Source organism: Podarcis liolepis, assembly GCF_965112155.1.
Source record: "Podarcis liolepis genome assembly, chromosome: 4".
Classification (NCBI taxonomy): Eukaryota; Metazoa; Chordata; class Lepidosauria; order Squamata; family Lacertidae; genus Podarcis; species Podarcis liolepis.
Genome location: NC_139558.1, coordinates 62,586,039 through 62,609,950, shown reverse-complemented (window position 1 = coordinate 62,609,950; position 23,912 = coordinate 62,586,039). Strand labels below are relative to the sequence as shown.

The following is a 23,912-nucleotide window of genomic DNA, read 5'->3' as shown; positions in this document are numbered from 1 at the left end:
CTCTTTGCTGTCTGATGCTAGGGAGAGAGGTAGCCATGTTGCAGTGCTTTGTGTGTGTTTATATGTAAATAAAGTAGATTAGCCAAAATGCTGAGTTGCTGAGGTCTGTTACGCAAGCTGCAAAGACTCTGCGGATCCCTAAGTGTGCCGGTGTCTGTTGGCATCAGTCGCTGTGATGTTCTGGCTGAAGAAAGCTTTTGATGCTCCCGAACGATCGACCAGGAGGGAGAGAACATGCCAGTCAGGCATGTGTCTCTGCCAGGGTCCTACTCAAGAGTAGGCTGAGCTCCTGACATGTGAGTGGTTTGCTTAGGCATTGGTTCGACTAGCTGCACCTACACCTCTGGCAGGGCAGCACTGACAACTGGACACTGGCAGAAGTCAGTAAGGGTAAACATACTGGGGGAGCATTGGTCCTACCACAGACTCAACCTCACCCCACAAAGTTCCCAGGTGCTCTGGCGTGGCCCTAACCCCTGGAAGGGGATCAGACAAAAGCATGGCAAGGACCTGGATTCCTTTAACAGAATATCCTATCGCACATTGGGATCCACCACACCTTGAACCAATGTCTAACCGCCAAACCTTACGGTTGTAATGATTTGCTACGCGGCAGGCGAAACCCAAGTGGCACCAGCCAATCAGCCAAATGGGAAAATTCCTACCGGGCCCCTGTCCCAAAAGCCAGACAACCCACGGTGGCATAGCAAGGTCATAGCAAGACCCTAAATATAGGGAGGGTGGGCGGGTGATCCAATGCATGAGGCACTAAGAGGAAGCTCAGCAAAACGTGCAGCAGTCTAAATAGGTCCCCCACCTGCAAATTCTCTCAACCCCATTGGCCAGAATTACCCCAGCATCTGAGGGACCCAATCGGGTTGTTGTGGCTATCCAAATGATCCCACCTACACAAACGGTGAGATCAGTCTTGGTGATTTCACCACAACACGTGCCCTCCGTGATGAGGACATGAGCTATAAGAATATTACTGGATGCATTACTCTTTCTACATCACTTATTTCTACCTTCTCTTACTCCTTTTCTCACCTCACCATTAGTGACAGAGCTAAAAATATTTTGTTTTTAATTCGTGACTTTTCTAAAAGTAGCAGATGAAGACTTGGTCATACTAGGAATATATGCACAGTACACCAGCTTATTTATTTATATAGTGTTTGTTTTTTCCAACATTAGCGTGCGCGCGCGTGCGCACACACACACACAAAGATCCCCAGAGCAGTTTTACAGATCAATGAAAAACAATCTAAATTATATAGCATAAAAGGATAAGGGAATGGGGAGGCAATAGTTATTATACTTCTTATACTTGCATAATTCTCTCATTGCTTCTCCGCATTCTGACTGTGAATGCAAGAGAAATGTATTAGGGATGCAGCCTTTCTTGATTTGGAAGAACCATCAAATAACAAACCCTATACCAGGAAAGAGTTAACAATTAATCTACTGTACATTTATTATCAGTTTACTATAGACAAACAAATTATGACTACTTAATCATTATTTTAAGTGGATTACCTAATCTCTTCACATTCTCATTCATTTAAAGATGAGAATATAAAGTGCTTTTGGGGGTTTGTGGAGATGTCCACAAGGTGGCAGTCTCAACCACTATCTAGCTTTTAGTAACTGATTCCTTCTTCCAAGAGGCACAAACAATAGAAGGGTTTGTCCACACTTGCTTTTTGTTCTGCTCTTTCCAGGCAGAGCTCCATGCTTTAATGCTCTGTGTCCAAGTGGTGTTTTTTGGGGTGGGGCATGTTGGTCTGAGCTTTCCCAACAAATCAGAGCAGATCTCAATTTGGGATTTCTCCGGGGAAAGCTCCAGAGCAAGAGCAAGGAAGGGAGAGAGAGAGAGAGAGAGAGAGAGAGAGAGAGAGAGAGAGAGCGAGCACACTTGGACACGGAGCTTTAAATTGCAGACCATGCCTGGAAAGAGTAGCTAAATGTAAGTGTGGCTCATAAGCAGGAACATCAGGGCAGTAACAAAAGTATGTATGCATCTTGCATCTATAGAAGGAACCTGAAATTGGGCCAGACGTACCTCTCACCTAATTAGGCCCACTAGCTCTCCTCATTTGGTGTGGGGGGTTATTTTGGACAAACCACATGCATCTGTCCTGCAGATAAAGTGTGCTCTACAGCTATACTCCACAGGTGTAGGGTAAATAATGGGGCTTGAACAAGAGGGGGTTTGCCAGCACCAGAGCTCAGTGGACTGACAGTGCCTGCAAAGTCCATTTGCCAATAATATGCTGATTGGGAAGCACAGACACACTTTTTTGCCTCCATTCTCACCTTTCACACCTGGCCCATGACAGGATCCAGTTTTCTGCTGCTTTATTTAAACCACATATTAAACCACCTGCTGTTGCCTTCATCCCTTCATACGAGATCAACTATCAACAGATACTGGAAGTATAAACACTGAAGCACATTCTACAGATAAAATGATGATAATTTAGTGCCAAGTTTGATCAGCTTTAATGTTTAAGGATATGTCAGCTGATTAATACCTACTTTTAATTCTTCTGGCACTTGGTTGTTATGCAAAATAAGGAGCAAGGGAAAACCTGGTCTGCTCAGGCGAAAGTGGGAATACCTAGGTATCCTTCAGAGTTAGATATCTTTCAGTTCAAATTAACATGAAAACTAAAGAATATGACACTTGATATGGATTTCTGGGTACAAAATATAGCAATACATGATGTCTCTTTGTGTGTATTCTGCCTCTTGAATAGTTTGAGAGAATATGTGTGTCTCCAAATAGATTCTTAAATGCCTTTATATGAGAAAGCATTAATTAGTTTTGCTGATAGACAAAGACAGTTAGAATGGCTCCCACAGCCATTAGATGTGTTTTGAATTCAGAGTCTCTTCCCCTTCTAATGGAAGCAGATGACGACATATTGTGCCTCTGTCTAAAAGCCAGAGAATAATTTTTGTTTCTGTACATCTTCAAGCGAAATAGGCGCAGGGCATTGTAATGTACTTTATATTATGGACAAAGCAAGACAAGTGTCTTTGCGATACTTGTACAAATACAAAAAAATGGCACCGACCTTCTTTTAGGTGGGATGTCTTGGGGAATTCAATATCTGAGTGATGAAAACAAATAGTGCATTAACAAATGCTGTGGCTTGTAAATGAAAAGCCAGAGTGAAATGGCCTGAAAGAATCAATAGCAAAAGATAGCTTTATTTTCATTACAGCTTTTATTTGCCTCACTCAGTGATGTAACATATTAAGAGGCATGGTGTATACATTTTATTTGACATATTGGGAAATATGGTTCAATAGCAAGAAAATCACACACGGCTATTTATCTTTTCTTCTTCTTTCAGCATAAAGGAAAATTAACAGTATGCCACTATTGTTGTTCCACTGGAAAGCTTCAAGCTGCTAACCAGTATCTGCCATGGGCAGCATATTTGCATGTGAGTACTTAGTGTTTGTGTATTTGTTTTAAATAGGTACTATGATATGGTGGTGAAAGTAATGGGTATCTGAGTTCCATACCAGTATATGTATAGCTGTATGCAAGTAATCAACCTTAAACAGCACAACCAGTAAGCTGTTCACATACCAGATATTTTAATGAGGAGCTAATAGATTCAGCCTTAACAACATTTAAGCACTCAAAGAGATCAATAAGCAAGCAGATACTTCCCAGTTGTCTTATATCAGTAACTGCATGCTTTGCATATATAATGTGATATGGTCTTCATAGCAAAAATAGGAGCTCCAGTATAAGTGGAGCAACAGGTATGCTATATTTTTTTGATAAGGGGAGGGACTGCTTCCCCCCTTCTTTTCTAAGCAGATGCTTAAACTCATGCAAGTTCTTCAGGCACCTGTAGTCAGAGAAATTGAATACGGGATTGCCAATTTTCCTTGCTAAAATGACATTCTCATAATGCCATTGGGAACTATGAGCAGGGGAGACTGATGAAAGAATGCTTTATTCCTAACATGTATGTTTGAACTTGACACTTTTCCATTACTTGGCTTGCACTGACCTACATCTCCCAATGGTGAACCACAGAGTGAGGAGTATGGTGATTAGGGGCCAGTTGACTCTAAGCAATTCATTCTGATTTGCTTGCACAATGCTTACATGGAGGTTAGACCATGTCTAGTCTTAATTGAGCACTTGTTCTGATTTGTTTGTGGGTAGTTAGATGACAATGAACATTCATAATGATTTGCTTGTGGGGTGTTTATACCCCTTCCAATTAATCATTTATTCATGCCTAACTTTTCACTGCAATTCTGTCACTTTACTTTTAAAAAAATAAAGACTGGATTTGTTCCCCTAGGATAACAGAATACTGTAATCCACACAAACCTGAATTTCTGGAATGTGCTGGCATCTATCCTGCAAAATAATGAGATTCTGGAGGCACTTCTTGGCACCTGAAGCTAGGAGCTGCACTTGATATCTATGGGACAGTGGAGTACATTGGTACCTTGGTAGTCGAACGTCTTGCCTCCTCAATGCCACAAACCCAGAAGCGAGTGTTCCGGTTTGCTAATATTTTTCAGAAGCCGAGGCTTCCGATTGAATTCAGGAAGCTCCTGCAGACAATTGGAAGCCGCACCTTGGTTTTTGAACCATTTCAGGAGTTGAACAGACTCCCAGAATCGATTAAGTTCAACAACCAAGATACCACTGTACTTTTTTCTATCACCCAACACCAAGAAAGATAGCTACAAACTCTTAGCGTAATGTTTCAAACCAAGAAGCCAAGATAATATAGCTTTTCCCGGAAAAGATCAGGGAAGGGTTATCCATTCCACAACCTATTGTTGGGCTGCTAGTTACAATAACCTGGAGGGTGCTCCACTCCAGAATTGCCTTTATACTTTTTAAATGGCTTCATTATTATTTCCTCTGCAAGGAAAGTAGAAAGGCTAGAAACATCATGAAAAAAATGTCAAACTAGTTAAATGGATTACCTCAACAGAGGTGATGTCACAGGCTTTAGCATGTAATCCAATCAATCCAATACTACTATAGGGTGCCCCTGCAGAGATGTGCTCACTAATCAAGAGTCTAATTTAATTATATCGGCCTGAGAATTATACAGTGTAAAACGGTCTCCACAAAAGTAACAAGATCCTATCAGGATGGGAACTGGCCCATCCTGCTGAGTACTCACAGGGCTATACTAGGTTATAGAAAACGGTAAAGCTGATGGCTATATCCAATCAATTTTGGAATTTGCTTTGAAGCTTTTGCCCCTAGTGGTATATAGAGACTGTTTGTCAGAGCTTTTTCCAATATGCATCCAGTTTCCTACCTGCCTGGATCTCCTGAAGTGGATTTCCTTGCTCAAGCTGCTCAAAATCCCTTTTCAGGGATCTACATATGAGATCTAATTCATGTTTCCTGATGTTTTCAGCAAGAATCCACAGTATAAAATGCCAGTCTTTTCAGTGCCCTCACTTGTGTAAAAATGTTCAGCTGCAGAGACTTCAGAAAGTTGTTTGGGCAAGGGTGTGATAAATAGACAAATATGCATTGAAACGTTTAACTGACAAGTGCTTTTTTCATTCTGCTACCCTACTCTCGGGTGTATGAGGTATTAGGGGAGCGGCAGTATCTCTGGTTTGGGACATTGTGCTCCCTCTGGGTAGTTCCTCCACCAATGGCCCCCACGCTGCACCCAGCTCTCATCTGTGGCTGCTAGAAGCTGTCAGCACACCACAGTGGCCACAACCCAGGCAATGGTTTTGACTGGTGGACAAAATCAGGTGAGGGTAAAGTCTGAAATTCTTGATGAGCCTTGATGCAAGACTCTGGCAGACTGAGTGGACAAGACCAATAGTGGGTCCAATGGTCAGGAAGGCAGTTACTGCATATGCCTTAGAGCAGGCATCCACAAACTCAGCCCTCCAGATGTTTTGGGACTACAACTCCCATCATCCCTAGCTAACAGGACCAGTGGTCAGGGATGATGGGAGTCCCAAAACATCTGGAGGGCCAAGTTTGTGGATGCCTGCCTTAGAGGGAAATGAGGGGTAGATAGGGGTAGATAGGGTTTGTCAACCTGGGAAGGTAGCCCATCTAGGAGAAGGAAAACTCTGATCCAAAATCTACACTGCCTTGTGGCTGTACTCATTCATTCATTCATTCATTCATTCATGAGAAAAGCGTTGAGAAACAATCTGTACCTGCTGCATTGCAGGATATCTTCTAGAGAAGAAAAGGCTAAGGAGTAAACCCTACACAAATCAAGAGTGAAGTCCCTAAGACAGTTGCATGGTACCTTGTACACCTCCTTTTGGCAACTCCTGTAGCCAAGTTGGTGCAAAACGTATTGCTCTGCTTCCCTTTCGACCTCATCAGTGAGTCTTGTCATCTGGGTAGCCCGGGACCTTAATACACACTGTCCAGGCTTGAACCCCAGAGCAGTCACTTTGGTGCTGAAAATGCAGTAAACCTATCCTCCAAAAACAACTGGAAAATAAACCTTGTATAGTCTTCAATTTGCAAATGGCAACACAAATTGTGTAAGTCATACCTAAAAATAACATACTGACCAAATGAATATAAATTAAACAAATAAATGAATATGCATGTTATCCAGTTGTTAACAGAAGCACAAATATATTTCAGATCAAACAAATCATTGCACAATGGAAGCTGCCACAGTTTAGAAAGCAAATGGAATTGAAAGGCATTTTCCAGACAGCAGAGGGCACCCGTAACCTACAATGCAGAACAAGCATGCAGCTTTTGTGTAAATTGTAACATTAAATCCTCATTTCTGATTCCTGAAATAATGCAAGAATACTACAGTAAAAGGTATTTAAAAATATTTGTAAGGCTGAATATTTTGCATAGTGCTCCTGCATATTTCTTATGGAAATGGGATTCCTAGCATGCTATGCCATACAGTCACGAAACACACATCCCTAATGATAAGGACTTAATGTTGCATGTTATTTTTGAAATATAATTACTGCACTGTCAAATTATACTTATCTTTTATACAGTAATCCCCCTTGTGAGTCATAGATCTGAAGCAACAATGAAAACCTATTATTTGAAAGCAATCACTTACAAAAAGTCAAACTTAATAGTACGGAAGAAAATGTTCATGGAAGCCTTGCTTTAAAACATTACTTATCTCTCTGAAATTGACTAAAAAAGTAGTTTAGCACAGCAGCTGCCCAATTATTGGCATTGGTGGCATATACATTCTGGAAACTTTTTAGAAAGACCCAGGATATCAGTGGTAGTGTTCACATGAACAGAAATGTTTCTCCTGTTGTAAAGCCTTTGGTCTGTAATAATCAGAAGGTAGGTTTAAATAAGAAATGTGCATTTTTTTTACCCGGAACTCATAATTTCTGAGAAATAATGTTAATCTTGGAATGGAGATCAATTTGTTTCCAATCTGTATCAATTTCCCATGTGCTCCTTCGTAAATTTGTTCCATCCCATTTCTGCATTAATCTGCCTGGGGGTAGGGTGGGGATCATGAACATTTGTATTTAAATATTTCTCTTAATTTCAATAATATCACAAAATGTGTATTGTCATATGTATGTTATGCTAGTGTATGCATTTCTAAATGGAATTTATTCTAAAATACACATTTTATTGCATTTTTGTATGCTTTTGAGGCAAAGATCATAGCACAGATCTTGGAGAAATCTTAGTTGCAGTCCTTACATGTCTGGGAGATGCAGAACAGGCCACATTGGAATTTACAGAAATCAAATTTCCCAAGTTAACCTTATTGAAATCCTTTAAACTTCTCTTTCAATTTCTAAAGATTTCAGAAGGGCACAAGGAGAGTCAATCTCATCAATATAATTATTCTAACAGACTCAGAAGGCCATAAGCAGAGCGTGAAGGCAACAACCCTTGCCTGGTTATCCCCAGCAGATAATATTCAGAGGTACACTGCATCTGAGCAGGAAGCTCAATTTTGCCAATCACTGCTAAGAGACCTATCAATTGCTCACATCCTTCTTCAGCTGGCGATATAAAATGTTGGTCTTCATTAGGCTGATGGTGAGGCCAAACTCCACCCAGGCTTGGGCAAAATGGTTGACGAGTCTTTGTAAAGCGTCCTCAGAGTGTGCTTAAAAAAAAGAACACCCATGTCTCTCAACCACCATGTAGCATTAATTATTATTCAACGCCCCCATCATTGAAATTATTCTATCCCATGCCACTTTTCAGGGCCAATATCTTTCAGGGCCAACAAAAATGTCTCAGCTGAAATTAGTGAGGCAATTCTAGTTCTGTCTGACCAGTATCTTGAAAATCCAAACGATGCGGCAGAGATCTAATACCTTCCCCTTGAAGTGAGCATAATGCAACAGCGTTCCCAGGTGTTGAGGGCAGTGGCGGAGCTTCATGCTCTGGCACCGGGGGGCAGAGAGCAGGTGTGGGCATGGCGCCCAGCGTGGGCGGGGGGGCAGCCGTGATTGCACCCCACCAGGATCACGCTGCCAGGGGCGGTGCGCTCCCCCCCCACTCCTCTAGATGCATTCTGTGAATGTTGTCTCACAACTTCAATGCCCCCCTCTCATTAAGAATAGATAGATTTGCCTTCATTTGCATGCCTGTGTGCTGGCTGAATAGCATTCACTTTCATATTGTCAATGACCTATCTGGGAGGAAAATACTAGGGCTGGGCCACATTAGCCACATAACACTACAGTTCCTGTGAAATGATCCATCTGTTGGTGATACTTGGTGGGCAGTGCTTTTTTTGCTAAAAAAAAGTTTAGGGGTACTCTCATTCCATCTGCAACTCAGGAAACACTGTGACAGGAAATAAGATTCACCGTGCTAGAGAAGAAACTAATTTATTTAAAATTTTAGTTTCTTCTCCCATTAGATTCACAAAATGTCTAGGGGTATGCGTACCCCTGCGTACCCCCAGAAAAAAGCACTGATGGTGGAGTTACGTGAACAAGAATGAAGTTCATACATGTAAAGGAGAAAAGAACATTTTAGAAACTGGAAAACATTTTCTTTCTCTTCCGGCACTGAACATTGTGCAGAACAACCTCAGTGCAATGCCCAAATACAAAGTGTCCCCTCTCTTCCTGAGTTACACTGTGGCAGTTTAATTGCTTTCCTTTACAGGACAGTGGAGGAACATGTAGCTCAGTAGTGTCTTGACACAGTCCAACAGTTGCTCTGTCAAGGTTCCAGATAAGGATCTCTGCTAGCCCAACCTGGAGATGCTGGGGAATGGACCTAGGACCTTCTGCATGCAAATTAGATGCTCTACCTTTGAGCCATGGTGCTTACCCTTGGGAAATGGATTATGCTTCCTCATCACTAGGGAAGGATAGCACTCCCCCTATCTTCATGCCGCTGTACTATCTATAAAGTAATATGAAATCTCACTTCCTACCTGATTAGCCAAGATCTTACAGTAAGGAAAAGGATAACATGGTGGCACAAAAGTTATAGGGGGGAAACATGACACTGTGGTTATGAACAGACACAGGATTTTTCTTTTCATGGGAGTGGATGCTCCAAAGGCATGTTTGCACCACCCAAACCACCAAATGTGCATTTTTCATTCTGAAATAATTTGTAGGCGATGCTTCAGCTCACCCCTAATATATATCTTTACAAGCAACCCTACTGTTCATTGTAGACATAGCCCTACCTCCTGCATAAGCCCAGTGAAAAAAACTGGAACCTTTGTGCTCTTGCACCTTTCCAATTTGTTTCGGTGGGGATCATATATGAGAACATTCTGGTGGGCTACACTCAGAGCTGTTGCTCTTAAGATAATATATTTATTGCTTTCCAGGTATCTGAATCAAGCCCACTGCATGCATTGCATATATTTAGGAAAATGACTAATATAATCACACAAAGAGAAAGAAAGTGACAATAACTCTTCCAAATTAGTACGTCGACTGGTTATTTATTCCATCACAAATGTTGCTTTATTATAGCCCTATGTTTACTTTCGTTGCTGTTATTTATATTGAGTCAATAGGGTATATTGATCTAAGACCTTCCTTAATTGTTTAGCACATTCATGGCTTGAACTTCCAGGAATTCTCAAAGTGAGCTGTTCTAATATGATGCCCTCTGTAATTGGTAAGCCTAGAAAATATTACTTTAATAAATATTTAATGAAAAAGTTGTTCTACTTATTCATTAGATTCCAGACTAATATATATTCATTACCAGAAGATAAATAACAATGCTTAATATTCTTTGTTTACAACTGAAGGTCATATGGAAGCATGTATGAATATTTAAGCCATGTCCACTAGTGCAGGTTGTGAATTTTAACAATTCTATTAGTTTTTCTCTCTACTGCTTTGCTTCATTCTTGTTTTCAAAATTATCATCATTTGGATTCAGTCTCAGGGACATGAATGCTGAAGAATAATTCTGTATTTTAAAAAAGTATTTGCAGGTTTTAGGTTTAAAAGAATGAAAAATGCACATATGTTAGTTCACTACTTTTGTAACAGAAAAAAATGAAGCTGCAGAACATGAATGGATTAACAAATAGATTTAATGCCAGACATAGGCATGAGTGTAAAGGCATTCATCCAACTATAAAGTGGATACAAGCAACATTGCAATAATTAAAATTGTATTTAACATTTTATTCTGAAAAGCTATAAGAAAAAAATGCTAGCCCGACTAATTCTCCCCTTTCTCTTCAGTTCTGTGCACATAAACAATGTGCATGTATCTTTGGTGTAGGACTTTTCATTCATATCCATACTTTATTCATTACACCACAGTGTGGATTAAGGCTGCTATAAACTCTTACAAGAGAGTAAAAATTATTTATTTATGTATACAGGTATTCCTGTACCGCACTCTCCCTCAAAATCAGGGCTGTTTCTTTTTAAGAGGCAGATCTGTATGAAGCAACACCCTAGACAGTCTTTTGTGTTCATTTTGTGTTCACCGCAAGCACATGTACCACTGAAAATGCAGACACCAACCTGTGTGCTTTTGTCTGCGAGCCTCAGAAACACTTCTGAACAGTCTGTTCCTCTTATGACATTTCATCAAATGAGTAAGTGCAATCAGCCCATCACTCTGCTGCTTGTAGGGTAGGTATTCTACCAAAAGAGAGGGCCTAGACAATTTATATGTGATGCAAATTTATTAATCAATATATATCACCATGGCAGGGAAGACTGTGAACAGGTGATCAAAGAGTCTGCTCTGTCTGCTGGTCAGGTGCTTACTGCCCATGGGTCCCTTTCGTCCCCTCTTAAGGTTCTTTGTTTTCAAACTGGACTTAAAGTGGACACTGCTTCAGAAAGAGGACTTCTGCACAAAGACCTTCATGCAGATATTCTGAGCATCATGAAGGGCACAAGGAGACTTTCAGAGGTTCTAGGACCACTGAGGTATGCAGGAAGATTGTGTTTTTCTGGGGGAAGCCACAGCATCCAGGCAAAGCCTCCCCAGCTGAGCAGAGACTGAGAGCTGCACATCCTTTACACCAGTGTTCCCCAACCTTGGGCCTCCAGCTGTTTTTGGACTACAACTCCCATCATCCCTCGCTAGCAAGACCAGTGGTCAAGGATGATGGGAATTGTAGTCCAAAAACAGCTGGAGGCCCAAGGTTGGGGAACACTGCTTTACACTGCCTTCAAATCATTGGCAGCCGGCAGCAGCCACAGGTGCTACTCTCAGATTTTTGTAAAGCAGAAGGTGTAGGAGGGGGCAATTTAATTCAGTTCACTTTTATAGGCCAACACACCTAATTCACACTTTACAGAATCCATTCACCCCCTTACTGGGCAGGCACCTTTGCAGGTGGGCCCGGGCCTCCCTGGTAAGCCAACCTATCACAGGCTGGATCATCTTCCTGCCACCAAATCAGCCAATGGCAGCAGGAGTTAGGGGGCACTCCCCTGGGCACATGACCAACTGAAACATTGTAGTCCTTGCCACCATGTCAGGGGGATGTTTTAAATGCCTGGCCTGCAGGGCCTTTCGGCCTCTATCTCACCATGTCGGATCTCCCACCCACCCTCCCTCAGATCAGGGGTTTTTCCACGAATGTGGACAATATTGGTCACCTAATTTTAATGGGCTGGGCAGAATTTTTTCCCACTTGGCTAATTGGCACTGCCATTGGGGTTTTTGCCTACCTCATAGCAGTCATCTCAACTTTGCAAGGCAGATATGCATTGGGTAAACCTAGCCTTGGTTGGAGGGGAGGTTGTAGCCTCTTCCTGCCTCTCCATGGATAAGGGTATTCTGTTAAAAGGATCCCAAAGGAGTGGGTCCTGTCCAATGGCCAGACAGGGGAAAGAGCCATACCACTCCTCCAAAGGGGACTGCTCGGGGGATGCCCTGATTTGACGTAGGTCATGGGGAATCCCCTCTAGCTTCACCCTTAGAAACACTCCCAGCGGACAGGAATGACATGTGCCATTGCTTACCACAATGCCTATGGTCAAACCTTACATCTGTAACCAATAAAATTGTGGCCTTATTTGATCCCAAAACCAATAAGCCATGTGTTGTCTAGTTATTCGCACCTTAGGGAAAAAGTTGGTCATGGGGCCTCGATACGCAATAGTACACATACAGAAACACAGCCATCCTTCAAAGTTCACACTTCTACAAATATTGCAATACATCTTCAGCCTAAATGTGTACAAAAAAATGCATACGCTAAGGTAATGTTTACGTAAAAAATGCATACTGGCATTTCCGCACTCCTGCACTTTCACTTTGCGCATGGCTGTGTATACGCATGACACCAGGAAATAATTAAATAAATCAGTTTAAACTGCAAAATGGTGCGAAAAGGGCAAAAACTGCCCGAAAAGAGTGGGAAAACTGCAAAAAAAATATGGGGAAAGAGTGGGGAAACTGCTAGCAATCACAGAAGCCTTTGCAACTGCAATCCCATGAGCTTTTGCACTGACCTTTGACTCCTGTGGAGAGTTGGAGTTTGAGAAAGGAGGTTTAGAGGGAGCAATTATGGTGGAGTTTAGCGGATTTTTGGCAGTTTGGCGTTGAGGATGTTCACAGGCTTTTAAGATGGTATACATATGGTACCCGGGAATGTAGCCCCAGGTAAGTGGGGAGATGCCAGTATATTAGCAAAAATAGCAAATTCCACTATGTCAGGGGGGAAATGCTTTGCTAAACATGTATATTGGGGGAAATTGCATACGGATGTGCATATTAGGAGAAATGTAGACTAAAATTCTGATGGATTTTCATTAAGATTTTTGGAAAAGAGAAAACTGGTGTGGAAATGTGAAGAACTGTATGTAAGATTAGAAAAATGGGAAACTGAAAACCAACAGGCAGTATGTGAGGAGATAGGGAGATCAAGACCTCTCTCCTGTTAGTAACATGAACTGATGCACATGGGAGTGCGCTCCATACAACCTGAATGAAAATCAGATTGGAATTTTTGAGTATCGCTCATCAATTCCACTGGCAGCACTCGGCTCCGAAACCCATTGCATAAATGCAAATATCACTGCTTTCAATAGAAGCAGTGTGTAGGATCATGGCTTTGGCTTTGAATGCTTATGCCATCTTAAAAGGGGTATCTGGCTGATGTTAAGCTGTCCTGCCAGTACAAAGCCAATTAATTTCACAAAAACTTGCATGGAAAGGACTTCCATGCTTCTAAATTATTAAGATATATTTGAAGGCATTGGCATTATGTGCTTGATGCTGTAACGTGTTCAGTGCTTTCAAATCCCATTCTCTCACTAGAGGATATCAGAGCTTAATACCTTGGCTTATAACAAAACCATTAAATTTGACAGCATAGTCTGCCACCTTGACATATTGCCAGCCAAGCAGTACATGTCCAGTTCATAGCATCCTTAATTCACCTATTTTTAAAAAGTATCAAGAAATTGTGTGTATGATCTCAGTTACCTATGAAACATTATAGCATTTTCTTCTCCCATGCAAGCATAGTTTTCAAACTATTTGGTAGCTTTAATATTAGCATAAGTTTCATCCATTTTAAAATTTCCAACTGGCAAAAGTTTATATCTGCTTTTAGAGACATCAAAGAATATATATGATGGAAACTAGTAGATATTGATTAATTGATTCCTCCTTGAAATATGGCCCTGGCAAAATAATTTTGTCTGGCTTGCAACTTTTCAAAAGCCAACCAACACCTCCTCCTTCCAACCCCTGGATTGATATTATTATTATTATTAATCCATCATACTTGTTAGACTCAATTATATGATGAAACTGACAGCTTTGGTGGGTTTTGTGGGTTTTAATTGTTGTTGATTATTTTAGAAATTGTAAGAGTTAATGCATTAGAGTACAGTGGTACCTCGGGTTACAGACGCTTCAGGTTACAGACGCTTCAGGTTGCAGACTCCACTAACCCAGAAACAGTACCTCGGGTTAAGAACTTTGCTTCAGGATGAGAACAGAAATCGTGTTCCGGCGGTTCGGCAGCAGCAGGAGGCTCAATTAGCTAAAGTGGTACCTCAGGTTAAGAACAGTTTCAGGTTAAGAACGGACCTCCAGAACGAATTAAGTTCTTAACCAGAAGTACCACTGTATGTTAAATAAGGTGTTTAACAGCAAATTGCTATTCATGATCCGATGCAAAACGGCCAAGAGGAAGTACAACGTCTGGCCCCTGTATTTAAAGCCTCTGACCCCTCCTCCAAATTTAGCAACAATCCGAACTCCCCAGCAACCCAATCTTAACCCCTTAGGAGGCTTGGGTTTCTCACAAATCTGCCTAATCACGGAAAGGTGGCTTGTTTCCCCAACCGCAACACGTGCTCTCTGTTAATGAGAACACGCTTTCATGCCTAAGTCCATTGATTTGAGAGGGTCTGCTCTAAATATGACTTACATGTGCAATTCTAACCCTGTCAACTCAGAAGTAAGTCACACTGAATTCAATGCAGCTTACTCCCAGGTAACTAGGATTAGGAGGATTGAAGCTTTAGTTAGATACAACCCTAAGGGCCAAACGACACAATAAAAAATGTCATGCAGTAAAAAAACAACAACAGGTGGGAGGAGTGTGCACATGTATGTTTAACTATTTCCTCTCTGGCCATGGTACTCATGGTACTCATGAAAATGTTACCCTGTACTGCTGCTAGCCTCCTTGCATTCAAAGCTATCATTGATGCTAATAGGAACTTGCGCATTGCATTCGTACCTGCTTTTTATTTTCATTTTCTAAAACCCAAACAGACTTCCAAAGATACATTTAATGCCACATCGAGTTTGACCCCAAGTTCCACAGAAGAATGTTAGACTTATTTCTGAGGAAACATTCATTAGGCATGCTGCAAATGAGCACTCACACCTTACACTGTGGGCGCCCTTTGTGGGATCGCATGCGGCGCCTCGGGCTCCTGAGGACCTACTGGCTGATTGGGCTGGCCTGCCTCTCAGTGCTATTCTTTGGAGGTTCCCACTAAACCTCAGTTAGTCATTTAGCACTGCTAGAGGTGGGGCCAGTTGCATAAATAGGAGGTGGAGCCGGGAGCAGCCAGGCAGTCAGCTCAGGAGTTCCACCCACCCAACCCTCCCTTAGTTTAATGTTCTTTTTGCAGGTTAACCTTTTTCTTCCTGTTTAGCGGGCACTACTACGGTCTTTTGACTGGTTGCTGTTGAAGAGCCGGGAAAAAATTTTCCTGCATCTTTTCTACCCTAAAATGGGGGGGGGGGATGAAGTGGTGACTCATCGCCCCCCCCCCCACGGTGGCGATTCCAGAGTCCCCTCTTAAAGGGGTTGTAAATGGGTGTCTCTGGCCATACACTGAAAGGTTGTCAGTGAACTACCCTGCGTGCAGAGATATGGGCTGGGCTGCCTGTGTACACTTACGTCTTGCAGTGCTCCCCCATATCCCATTTACCCTGATGTGCTCCAGTTCCCCCAATTGGGGGGCTGGGAGGGATACATGCCCAGTGCCTAAGCCAAGGTCTTCCTACATTTGAAAGTTTAATAAAGTTGTGCCCAAAATTTCCATAACGCATTATCATGGATCATTATTCATTCTGGTGGTCCCTGTGGACTGGGGGGGGGGCTCCACCTGGTCACACAAATATACTTTATTTTCAGTTCCAATAACATTGTTATTCCATCAAACAGAAAAAGGTTCTTCGTTCTGCACTTCAGCATTTCTATAGTCTCTTCTGAACTTTTCCATTCTTCACTATGTGGAAGTAGATAAGAAGTTCCAAGACTTGATGTACACACACACACAACCAAACTGCATTTGTTTAATATCCATATTTATTTTTAATTATATGTGTAGTGCTTCTTTTATGTCTTATATTTTATATTATTAAGCTACAATTTTAATTCTACTGAATTCTATAGAATTCAACTTGTAATACAAGAAAATACAATATATAAGAAATACAGTGGTACATCAAGATCCTCAGCAATTTTGAAGTGGTCTTTTGGGGTGGGGAGATTGGGAACCAGTGGCTTATATTATAAACCTGTAGACAATGTGAAGTTTTCATTATATCGCCAAGCGTTTAGTTCTGAGCGGTGAACACCAACAACACCACCACCACCAACAGAATAATAGTGCCTTTAGGTTATACAGTGCAAGTTACTCTGGCAGTGGGGAGGTAAATGGGACTAAGGCCTTATGAAAACTGGGTATCTCTTTGGAGGCTCTGAAAAGATGTGTACAAAGCACTGTACAGAAATATTTTTGGATTGACTATCTTTCTAACTATGTTAGGCAATTATATGGCACACATAAACTAATTGTTTCTAATTAATAGATGTTACGTTGCTATCTCCTTAACTTCTGCTGAGTTACAAAGGGGGGGAAAGATAGATGCTAACTCAGTTTTTAAAAAAGTTGTCTCGCAGGCAAAATCCATACTTGCATTTCGAAGCACTCAGCTAATCTAAAGGATTAAAATGACCTCAAGGAAGGGCTCAAGCAGTCAACTGCCATAGTTTCAAAGTGAGCTTAAGGATTTCAGCCAAGTTCCTTTCATAGAAACTGTATAGTTATATAAATTGATTTCTTTGGGGACAACTTGCCAGACAGTACTTTACTTAGTTTGGGATTTAACAGCTCCAGAGAAAGGGAAAAAAATATTGTATTATGCCATCAGTGGCAGGTGCTCCCCCTTATAATTTGTACCAGTGGGTGTTAAAATATTCATGTTTTAGTGTTAGCATATCTGCATGCTTCTGCAACCATGTTTATTCATATTCATAGATCTGTAACTTGCCAAGAAGGAGTAGAAGAGCATAACACACCTTTAACTTGTATAGTGATGCAGTTCCAGGACATTGTGATTCCATTTAACTGAAGGCTCCTGAATCTAGCATTTCAGATATACATGAAAGAAAATATGGGTTGTACGCTGTTTACACAGAAGTTCCCTTATTGCTCCATTGGTTAAAAAGAATCATATTCTGGAAAACTGGCCTGAATTCTGCTTTCATCTGCAATGATTCTGCTGTATAAAAGGTGTATCTCATAATCAAACATTCCCTACCAAGGAATGTATTCATGCTGAATTATTTAAAGTCAGTTTCTAACATTTCTCTTCAAGTCTCTCACTCTCCAGTTCTTTGAGAATATTCATTAGCCTGATTTAATAAAAGCCACTGGCTAAACTTTCATTTGGTATTAAATGAGCATATCAGTCTTCGTATCCCATCCTTAACATAAAATAGTGGATTTATTAAGGTCAATGGAAGAATTCCCTATATGCAGATTTGATGAGAGGCTATATATGTATGTGTGCAAGTGTGTTTGCATGTGCACAAAAATAATGTCCTGATATAAACTATACACATCAAATAATAAACATAAAAATAACAAAACGTGGCTTTTATTGTTCCAGGAATTCAGTTTGCACGTAACACTAAGCCGAACTATAGCATTAGCCCTTTTAGCAGCCACATCACAGTACTGGTTCATGTTTGCTTTATGATCACCTAAGAGCCTTAGATCCTTTTCGTGTGTACTGCTGCCAACCTCATTCTATACTTGTTCCATTGATCTATGTTTATGTTTATACCTAAATGCAGGACTTAATTTTCCTGTGAAGGGCAGGTGTACTGATGTTTGCTGTTGTTTAAACCAGGAGATATTTAGATTTTAGTACTGGAAAAAGAAACATGTACATTTTTGGAAAAACAAAACAAAAAATAGGAGAAAACAAAAGGCTCATGGGGAATTCTAGAAAGGAAGGCAGTAGCATTACTATCCTTCTTTTTGCTGTGTTTTACATGAGTGCCCTTGTACTTAATTGGCAAGAGAGCACCCACTGTCTGAAATTTATAGGAAACTAAAGCAAAAGTAAAATAAAACATTTTTAAAGGATGCTGGCAAAAGAAAAAGACTAGGTCATTGGTCACTTGCAATGTCACAGGCAAAGTATAATAGGTACCCATGACAGTCATACAATCACACTCCACACAGCATGAAGAGTCACAATTGATGTGCTTGACTGAGAGGAAAATTGCATGTTTCCAACAGCAAAATAATACTTTAGAAAATGTGCAGTCCCCAAAACTGAAGTACTTCTGGAGAATAGGTGCCTGGATTTGCTACAACAAATTAGTAACAACTCTGCACTGAACGCATAACAAGTGTGGACTTGTGCATGTCTTCTTTTTCCATAATCATATTAATCTGCACTGCTTCTGAATGTCTTCTCTTTCGGCATAGTTCTGTATTTAGCTTTCCAATGACGGCAAATATTTCAGGGAGAAGAATTCTAGGTACTGTAGCAGCAGTGGCCAGGTATGCCTTTTATTGTTTATGTTCTGCTCTTTTTTAAAGAATCACACTTATGAATACTTTTGTAACCTACAAGCTTGACTTCTGCAATGCGCATTATGTGGGGCAGCATTTGAAGATGACTCTGAAGTAGTAATTAGCAGACAAAGCTCATCTCCTGACAGATAGAGAAATGTGTTATGGAATCTGCACTGGCTGACTGTTGGCTTCTGGGACCAATTCAAAGTGCTAATAGTTACATTTAAATCTTATGTTGCTTTACGGGTCATCTCTGCTGATATAAGGCCTGATATTGCCTACACACAGCTAGTCAAGGTACCACTGCATTGTACAAACAGCTCCACAATATATTCATTTAGGCTGTAGACTTCACCATATCCCTGAGACTAATCCAGTGGAATTTACTTCTAAATGGTCCTATGCATTAGTTGTTCTGCTTTATTGAAACCTGTTTAAAAAATCCTACCTATGCAAATCCCACACCTCTAGTATCATGTAATGTCTAAGCCGTGTTGTTGACACTGCCTACTACACATGCAGCATTAGCATGCTGACACAACACACACACACACACACACACACACACACACACACACCCGAGGATGAATCTCTAGCATACATGCATAGGTGACTTGGTTTAGACATGGCACCAAATTCAAGTACTCTGCTTTGCATGTTAGCTTTTTACACATACCGGGCGTTACATTTATATTAGACCTCAAATGAAAAGAACCTCAGCACTGGAGCAGACATGAAATACTCCTCTCTTTTTTTCCTTTTAAACCACTATTTTCATAGAGCAGTACAGATATGGACACTTACAGAGTTTGGATAACAAAGAGTTTTGAACAGCCTGATATTCTTTGGCTCCAATTGAAAAGAGTGCAGATGGAGTTGTTGGAACTTAGCTCGACTAAACAACAACAACAACAGCTATACTGAGGTGATTATGGACACATATATACCATATGTTTAAAACATTCTTATACAGCTTTAATAGTCATAGCTCCCCACAAACAATCCTGGAGACAATGGTTTGTTAAAGGTGCTGGAGACCATAGAACTGTGAGGGGTCTCCTAACAACTCTCTGCACCCTCAACAAACTACAGTTCCCAGGATTCTTTGAGGAAAGCAGTGAGTTTTAAAGTGGCATGAGCACTTTAATATACGGTGTGCATGAGATGTACGTGCACTCTGATCTGTGGTCTGAGCTTTACTTAGCTTAGAGTGATGTACTTGTGAGTAGGTATGCTTTGACTTGCAGCTTAAAGTTTCCATCAAAGAGACACCATCTTAATATACACTGTACAGAAAATAACCTCTCTCTCTCTCTCTCTCTTTCTCTCCCCATATGAATATGTATGAGGGAAAGCTCAATAGTTGCCTCATGCATACACATTATTGTTCTACTCATCAGTTGTTTATTGCTTTGTGTTCACAATTCACTAGTGATTTGTTGTTTGCCTTGCTTCTGTAAAACAGATGAAAATATACCTTAAAAAGATTGTGGCATTCAGATTACAATCTTAAACTAAATATAATTAATGATTTTTTTATATATGTATCTAATAAAATAAGCTTCAAACATTGTCAACATTATCCTTAAGCATTCATGACCTGGCAGAATAATCAGACTATTCTGGGTGAATATAAGCTGTTTGAAATTTTTCAGGGAATTATTATCCATTTGAAAATAAGATGAAGAGAATATTAAATGCGTTTTGGCTTTGGGGAAATCACTTTTCCACCCTCTTAATTTTTTTAATCTATTGAAATGAAACCTGACCTCCTTTATTGTATATCAATAATCATCAATATTTAATTTAACCTTCTCTGATCTTTAGTAGATTTCTTGTTTTGCAAAATACGGCTGAAAAATGTAAATACAGTTCCTTTCGGATCAGAGTTTGATGTGAGATCCTTCTGAAGATTGGTGGGTAAAGATCAGCATAGAAATAATTTCTTAGCTTTTGAAATGGTTATGTCAAGACACACAGAGAGACTCTGAGCATTAGCCAAATATCTGCCCTTAAAATCTCAACTTCAAAATTGACTTTTGCATGCATAACCTGAAGTGTTGGCAACCTGTTCTGCAACACCATGGCGTACAGCAACAGGTTACTGCATAAATAATTCATTAGACCATCGCCTTCCATCATGCTTAGAAAACTGGCACCAGAGATTTTAAAATCTTAGCACATTTCAGTGTTGTTACGCCTGACCCCTTGTGTATAGCCCCTGCTCACGGGAAAGGGACAACAAGTGTTATGGCCTGCAGATGCTATCGGTGCATATTTACATGGACCCGAGAAAATACCATTAGAGTTAACAAATATGAAAAGTATATCATGGACCCGAGAAAATACCATTAGAGTTAACAAATATGAAAAGTATATAGTGATGTGTGTGAGAAACAGAGACAGAGAATAGAACAATGATATGCAACATGTTGGATGCTTTAGTTAGTGCATGATTAATAGCCACAGATTAAGCAGAAACAGAACAGGACCTGCAAGACCAGACTTCAAATCTCCATAAAAAAAGCACACTGGGCAACCTTGAGCCAGTCACTGCCTCTCAGCCAAACCCACCTCACATGGTTGTTGTGAGGATTAAATGGGGGGGACGACCATATGCGCTACCCTGAGGTCCTGGGAGGAAAAGATGGGTTATAAATGTCAAAAAGAAAATAAATGCAGAAGTGACATGGACCAGAAATAGACTGATTTGCCGATCTCTACTATGGCGTGTAAAATAATCCTATAGTTTAATCTAAGCATGTCTACTCAGGAGGAAGCATTGTTCTAGGCGCATTTTGCGACATGGAATTTCATTAGTGCAAGCGGTTTCTGAGTTCTGGGCACAGTACTGCACCTAAGATTTCAGATTAAAACTGCAGAGTGGAAGAAAAGAAGGACCTTTTTCTGCCTCCCCAACTACTCTTTAAAGACTGGAGAAGAGACTCTCTTAAGAATAATAGGGGGGGTGTAAAGGGAAGTCTTCTTTCTGCACATAACTGTTAGTCTCTTTCTGCATAAAACTGCTCCATTTTGGGGAAGTTTTGCTCCTCCTTTTCTCTTGCTTTCTGAGAAGTCTTGCTCTAGGTTTTTCCCTGCTTTTGCATACACTGTGCGAACCTGCTCTTCACACCTAGCTGACTACAGAACCTGATTACATTGTTAACATGCTATGATCAATCATTAAGTAACAGACATCCCAAGCTCATGGAAAACAAACTGTACTTGCTCTCCATGCCTAGCTGACCATATCTACAGAACCTGATTGTTATATTGTTTGTGCCAATTAATCCCTAGTTACAATTCAATTAGGAGGCTTCATTTCTCAGCCTTCTCTCCATCAATGATAAATGATCACATGTAATCCCCACCTTTCACATGTAAATTCCCGCCTTAGTACTTATGTTAACCAATCACAAGTTTCTGTGTGTATGTATCAACCAATCAGCCACAGGCACACTTTGGCAATGCTTGTAATATTCAATAAAAGAGGCTCTCAGGGTCCGCCCAGACAGACGCCTCATGTTACACCTGCCTCTCTCGTCTCCCGTGATTTTTCATTTCTACAGGGGTGGGCAGGGGAAGGACTAGACCATGTTAAAATTGAACATAATAGTTTAGCTGCAGTTCATTCATTTTCAGCTTGTTGTGCTTGAGGTGAGAATATTCTCTGAAGAATATTCTCGAGAATGCGAATATTCTCAAGAATATTCTCGAGAATGCGAATATTCTCAAGAATATTCTCTGCTAGAAAATTCTCCGGAGAATATTCTCCACAAACAGTAAATTCTAATGTAAGAACCAGTTTTACAACCCACATTTTAAAAATCTAGTAAATAATAAGTAAAGCTGTGATTTTGCCAGTGTAAGTAATGAACAATGATTTTTTTGATCTAGTTGCATTACTGAGCACTGTGTTATTCACCACTGGCAGTTCTGAAATGTGAGCTTCAGAAAACACACACACACACACATATATATATACACAGTGGTACCTCGGGTTACATACGCTTCAGGTTACAGACTCCGCAGGTTACAGACTCCGCTAACCCAGAAATAGTGCTTCAGGTTAAGAACTTTGCTTCAGGATGAGAACAGAAATCGTGCTTCGGTGGCGCGGCAGCAGTGGGAGGCCCCATTAGCTAAAGTGGTGCTTCAGGTTAAGAACAGTTTCAGGTTAAGAACAGACCTCCAGAACAAATTAAGTTCTTAACCCGAGGTACCACTGTATATTTAGTTTTTAAAGTGCTATTCATTTAATTTGATGAACATTTGAATCGTATTTATTTCAACTATATATAATAGCCTTTTTTCTATTTTGGTGTGATCTTATTCATAGCAATTCTACACCCTTGGCCATACAGTGCGATTTTACCCCCCAGAAAGTAGCTTTAATGCTTTATACACTTAAAGTACCTAAGCGTATACAATTATGTGTAACAGCATGTGAGGTGGCCTTGATTTAAACATTTGACATTTCCATATTTTTATTTAGTGTGGCGCTGTGGGTTAAACAACAGAGCCTAGGACTTGCCGATCAAAAGGTCGGCAGTTCGAATTCCCGCAACGGGGTGAGCTCCCATTGCTCGGTCCCAGCTCCTGCCAACCTCGCAGTTCGAAAACACGTCAAAGTGCAAGTAGATAAATAGGTACTGCTCCAGTGGGAAGGTAAACGGCATTTCCGTGCGCTGCTCTGGTTCTCCAGAAGTGGCTTAGTCATGCTGGCCACATGACCCGGAAGCAGTACGCCGGCTCCCTCAGCCAATAAAGCGAGATAGCACCACAACCCCAGAGTCGGTCACGGCTGGACCTTTTACTGGTTTTTGCAGTGCCATTCAATATTCTCATTAATAGAGAATATTCTTGAGAATATTCTCCAAAAGATTATTCTCGAGAATTTAACATCACTTGTTGTGCCCACAAACCTAGGTTTAAGGTGCCATTTAGCTCCTAGTGTTCATTTCTCAGTTTCTAACACTTGAAGGAAGCCCCATTTTCTACTGCCTCAGGCTGCAATCCTCTATGTACTTATTTGGAAGTAAGTCCATTGGACCCATGCATAGAATTTTACTGTAACAAGTACCTATGGATTAAGAAATGAGAAATGTCTTGAAGAAATGTCTTGAAGCTCCCTGAGACATTTC

At 40.7% G+C, this 23,912-nt stretch overlaps 1 protein-coding gene across 2 annotated transcripts in view; it reads left to right on the top strand.

Annotated features, from left to right (window-relative positions):
• LOC310704781 (uncharacterized protein) overlaps positions 1-23,912 on the top strand; it is a 240,754-nt gene that overhangs the window by 148,856 nt on the left and 67,986 nt on the right. The window lies entirely within an intron of this gene.